The following is a 6,000-nucleotide window of genomic DNA, read 5'->3' on the forward strand; positions in this document are numbered from 1 at the left end:
GTCTCTGCACTTTAAATATTCCAAAATGACAAATTCATATCGTCAAAAAATGATACCGGTATTATCGTAGACGGTATGATATGGCACATCCCTTCTCCTGGATATTTGAGTTTCCTCTTTGGTTTTATTTTTGCTCCCAACATCAAGGGTTTACTACGAGGTGTCCAGATTGCAGGACGGCTTCTAATGAGTCTGACCAGTTAATGACCTGAAGGACCAACCTTCAGTAAAGTAAAAAAGCAACCAACAAAACATGCTTAACATAAAAACCATTTAAGTAATTACAATTGCGCAAAAAAGCTGCTCAATAACAGTAACTTGATAAGGTACTTCTGCACCTACAAAGCGTACACAGAGTATTGTTCACCACAGACTTGGCCACACTGGGGAAAAAATAACACTAAACTTAACTTTTCAATGCCAAAATAAACAGTAACACATCCTTTTTCACAAAGTAGAAAAGTTTGGCTCATTAAGTTTTCAACGCAAAGAAAAGACGATGAAAATGTTGGCTTGTGAATGAAAAAAAAAACTGCCAGTTACAGTACGATGGCACTTTTGCAAGAATAAGGACACACAGGTGTAAGTGAAGAAAGCACTGTCGAGAAGAACAGCCTCCTTGAATATGGTAATACCTCATTATGATTTCCTTGATTTTGAACTCGGCAGACCCTGACAGCTGCACTGACTGAGAGCTGTTGTTTGCTGTTGTGCTGTACCGTTCTGACTCTACTGTTTACCTGCACAGGGACTGGAGATGATTTCTTAAAGGTGAAACCTGTAATGTTTGTTAAATACAGAGGAATGAAAATATTAATTCTGCTGTAGGTACCCCAAACAGATAGAGGCTGGTGTTGTTTTTTCTACGACCATCAGGAAAAGGAGTCTTACAGAAACTTAAAGATCAGAAGGCTTCTCAGTGGTCTTCTTAATCTTAGCAATCGTTTGGCAGAGCAAGGACATCATCTGTCACCAGCAGAGCTTCTATAAGGCACCCTTTTTCTAAAAGAAATACAACAATTACTCTGGGAAGCTGCAAAGAAAAACAAACAGGCTTTAAATCAACTGGTACAGAACTCATTTCTCTGTCCACTCGCTGTAAACAGTCCATTTCTACCAGCACTGCGTTGATGCATTGGGTCAATGACGTCCTATTCCACAGAACAGAAAGAGGTCGCTTGCGTCATCATTAAGTGTGATGGAGCACAAGCATGTTCCTGAACACATAAACAAATCAAGAGCACTTCACTCCCAGACGTATGATGAGAGACCGGATGCACGACAGTGAGTTCAATATGTGAGCCATAATAACTCGGAAATCCTGCAGCTAGGCTTAAAAATCCATGAAAGTATTCATTATTTGATGTTCTGTCATCAGCAGGAGGCCACTGAAACAGCAGCGAGCCATTGATGTCACTGCAGAGCCACAGGAGGACTGTGAAACCAAACAGCAGCAGGCTGCTGGCCAAAGACACTGCTGGACTGATCACTGCTTTTCCCTGGGTAGCTAATCATTTATACAACTGATGAGCCCCCAAACCCTGAAAAGCAGCCCCCCATCAGTGTTCTCACTCCTTTTGTGGGAACTGGTGGAAAGGACAACAAATCTGACTCCAATACTAAGGCTGTTTTCTGAACCGCCGAGAGTTAAGTGTTGGTAATAGCAATAAGAGAGATTATTTCATTATAGGCTCGAGCACAGGCAGTGAGATGAGGACTCTGAAGCAACAGACGGGAAGTATTTTCACATTTCTGAATCCCTTCATATGCACAAATACTCATAAACACATTAGAAATGAAAATTTAGAATTTGAAATGGGTCATTCACAAATATGCAGCAAATCCGATAGCTGCAAAGTGTCACCATGAGCTTATTCAAAGTGATCATAATGTCTTTTATTTCATTTCCATGATGATCATTGTGGTGTGAAAATGTATCATGTAAAATTGTACAAATAAAAAAGACTTTTGGAGTCATGCTGCAAAAGCCAATAGGAATTCTTCCAAAGTGCACTTATATTCTGAGATAACAGCTCTTTAGTACTTAATTTGATTCAAACCAGGCACTGTCATTTTACAAAATGATCTAACTTATCAAAGAGAAAGAAAAACAAAGCTGGAGTTGAACATTTAGAGAGTTAAGCCCAATTTCAGAACCTCAGAAAAATACTGGACCATCAGTAGTTTAAACAATGTTCAGTCTAGGAATAGACCGATAATCCAGATATTTGACATTTGGAGGTTATCGGCATTGGCCTTTTTCCAATCTGTTAGCTGATAGCCAATAGAAGAAGAAACCACTTTAAGCTGTATTAACAGGCAACTGCCTCTAGCATTGTCCCACCCACAGCACCAAAAACACCAAAAATGATAATACATAATTAAAACTGCTAAAATTCAAGAGCTTCCTCTTTGAATGGAGTTTCATGCAAAAACATGCAAATGGCCCTTTTGAATTGATTTTAAGGCTTAAATCTTAAACAAAGATGGGTTACAGGTATGTGTCATGTCAGCTAATGGTGCACTAAGCTACATAAGATTCTTCTTCCATCTCAGTAAAAGTTGCATCTATGTCACTAGCACAAAAGTAGATGTTTGTGTATTTCTGTGCTCACTGCATATACAAGGCATCCTGCTTTCCAATGTTTTTATTCGCGTCTGGTTGTAAAACAAATGGTTCCTGGGGGATAATAAAGTGTACCTAACCTTGAACCTTGAACTAGCATCATGGGAGAAAGAAAACCATGTCCAGTAAACATAAACAGCAGCTGATGATCATTTAGGCTCAATAAAATGATTTCTCCCTCCTCAAGGTAAAGAGAAATAATACAGACAGGATCTGTAGTCTGTGTGCAGGAATAGAGACTTGTCCACCGCCAAAGTGTCAGGGAGCTGAACATTCAGATTCACAATCTGCAAACCAAAGAGGGCTAAGCTGTTTTATTGCAAGATGCATCATTGACAATCATCTCCCTTCATCGACTGTTGAGTCTCCAAAGTTAGTCAAAGTTATTTCCCAGGTAACTAAGTTTGTTTATAATGCAGGAATTTGTGTTTTCAGTGTCTTCCTTCTGTCATTTTCATATTCTCCACATAGCATGCATACAGTCACATCCTTTTTTATTGCTTTTTGATGTCCTCTCTAAAGGACTGCAGCTGTGGGATATTTTCAAGACCAAAATTACTCAAAGAGGTATAACTGTGGGTTAAATTAGGCCAGAGCCAGCAGCAGCACAGCTTAGGCAGCATGACTTCACCTCTATGAATTGCTAATTTTTGTTTGAGGCAAAACCTTCATCAGTCACCGGCTCCCCTGTAGTACAGAATGGTGCATTCTGTTTATTTGGTGCTCCGGAGGAAAACCTCAATAAGGTGAGGTTATGCCTCTTTCTTTCTTTGTAACACTTTGTGCAGTGCCTGGGGGAATAGTGGTATACACTCCTTTCAGCCACACAGAGCCTGAGAGAGAGGAAAACTGCAAGTCTGCTGGGCTGTAAGGTCACGTAATTATTATCCCGACCAAAGAGCAGCTCATGATTCCTTTTTCCCTTCCCTGGGTCAACATGTGAACTAAAAGTTTTGTTCATTGATTTTGTTTATGTTCATGCACTGGCTCAGCTGACTAAGCCAGCTGCAATGTGGTGTTAGCAGGTGTCCCAGCTTGGCTCACTTCAATCAGACAAAAACACCCCCAACTCCTTTTTCCCTGCAAAGCTCTAGAGCTCTTATTCCACAAATTATTAATCCCTCTTTTGATTAAGCAAAAATGGAGGAAGAAAGCCAACATGAAGCTTACATTCTGAAAATCTGAGATAATAATACAGTTTATAGAAAGACGAAGGAGCTACACAACAATGAAAATGGTACTCAAAGATAATGTATGGAGAAATGGGAATATGTGGCAGTCAGATTCTCAACTGAAACACTCCTCCAGATCCATTTTCAAACAGCCCCCAGCTCACAAAGTTTAAATTATGACACAAACAAAACCAAAGTATGTCTAGTAAATTTTTTATTAAACTACACTTGGACTATGCATAGGCTACTTGTATAAAGCTAAAGCTCTGTACATTCCGCAGAAACTCGAGTCTTACAGCTGACGTCTTTCAATGAATGTGTTTATAATGATGGGAGAATGTTAAGAGTAAAACAAAAAACAAAAAATTAGAGGACACAAGATGAGATTAAAGTTATGAAATGGTGCATAAAAAATGAGAAATATGAAATATTTGGGGCTAAAAATGTTGTTTGTGGGTCAAATAGTCTGAATATGAAAAACAATCCTGATAACTTCCAAATCCTGACCCTGACATAAAGATCCTGACATACTTTCCCCACATCCCCCCTAATGGAGAACATTTTCCTTGTGAAGAAGCTGAGTTTGCTGATGTTTATGCAACACTGCACAAAACTGACCACTTATCATCTGGCATCAAGATGCAACTGAGGGACAGGTGAGGTTTGATTTCATAAGTCTGTAATGATGGAAAAGGGATAATTTTTGTTTTTGTTTTTCAAAAGCATGTGTTTCTGAATGTTCTTGCTGCACTTGTTGCTGTAGCAAAGAAAATAAACTGAAATAGCTTACCTAACATGCAACAAGTAGCCAAGGTCATGCCTCTGTGTTTAGCCCTGTTAGCATCATATATTATGTAACACTGATACACTGTTAGACTCAAAGTGATATTTGGAAGTTGGCTTATTCATGGACGCACTGCCCTGCTCCATTTCACCTCATCTTCACCACTACATCCTCTATCCATCTATAATGGTGGTGTTCAGGTAACAGGTGAGTTTGAATAGTGTAAAGGAGCTTTAATGAATCACAGGTGGGGAAGAAGAGGACATGAAATGAACAGTCTGTCCAGCACTCTGTAGCTGAGGCAGTCCTGCAGCTAGAGGGTCTGCATTAAACAACAGCTTAGCATTAAACTCAACGGACATGTCTCTCTGCCCCCGTTCTAGAGAAGCAAGGCCCGGGATTTACTATGGACGGGTAATCTGACTAGTGGGGAGCGCACATGGACCATCTGCTGCTGTATGCAGAGCTGCACCGGCGCGTGTCTGCTCCTGACATTACACTGTAAGGTTACATCGTGTGTGCTGGGTAGGATGCATATTAGCTCACCATTAAGTTGAAAAGATGGTCGGCCCTGGGACGTTGCTCATTTTGGAGAGTTCTTATCTCAGCTGAGATGTGTGTGTGTCTCTGTCTCTGGGGGAAATGACAGCTGAGCCGTCTACGCGCACTCAGGAGGAAACATGTTGCAGAGGAAATGTGATCAGACGCTGAGGGCTGAAGGCGTGTCTGCGCGCATCGAGATGGCCCTGTGGGGCAGGCCGGGGCGGGGATACAGCCTGCCTGATTGATTATTTAATTAGGCCTAACTAAATATTCATTAGGCAAGCCCGGGCATGTGCAAACAAGCGAAGCTCTCCGAGTGAATGAAAATGATTTTATATGCTTACCTGTGGGCTGAAAACAATTAAAAACAAAACCGAGTGGACTGTCAGAGAGTAAATCTTGTTAAGGAAACTCATTTAACAAGAATTAAGACAGAAAACTTTTAACTCGTTTGTGGATCAACAGCTATTTTGTGCAATTCCCTTATAAATTCATATTACTGTTATTCAGTAGCCATGCATCAGTCATATCAAATACTCGAGCTGGTAATGAAATGTGGCTTTTCACTAAAAGCCTGATTACTGTACATACGTGATTTAAAAGCTGCACAGAATTAAAGGCATAGTCAATATGTTTGAAGAAATGTGTTTATCAGGGGTGTGCACTGAGATTTTGAGGTGTGGGGGCTCATGCCAACAAAGGGGCACCAACCCCACCCCTCCATCCAGCTTTTAACCAGATTATTGTTTGTTATATAAAAAAAATACTTGGAGGGAAAATCAATATGGCTGTGCCTGACGCACCGTTTATTGAGCTTCAAATTTTAATTTTGTGTAAAAAGCTTTAACTATCCCACCTTTTGGCCAAACACATGC

At 40.4% G+C, this 6,000-nt stretch overlaps 1 protein-coding gene across 1 annotated transcript in view; it reads right to left on the bottom strand.

Annotated features, from left to right (window-relative positions):
- Positions 1 to 5,281, bottom strand: part of eys (eyes shut homolog) — a 265,468-nt gene extending 260,187 nt beyond the window's left edge. Inside the window, exon 1 of the mRNA XM_074676533.1 lies at positions 5,129 to 5,281. The gene's annotated coding sequence lies outside the window, so the exon portion shown is untranslated. The remainder of the gene's footprint in view (positions 1 to 5,128) is intronic.
- Between the last annotated feature and the right edge of the window lie 719 nt (positions 5,282 to 6,000).

The sequence above is a fragment of the Halichoeres trimaculatus genome, unplaced genomic scaffold (genome assembly GCF_033239565.1).
Source record: "Halichoeres trimaculatus isolate MK-OKI-2021-1 unplaced genomic scaffold, fHalTri1.1 fHalTri1_scaffold_8, whole genome shotgun sequence".
Taxonomy (NCBI): Eukaryota; Metazoa; Chordata; class Actinopteri; order Labriformes; family Labridae; genus Halichoeres; species Halichoeres trimaculatus.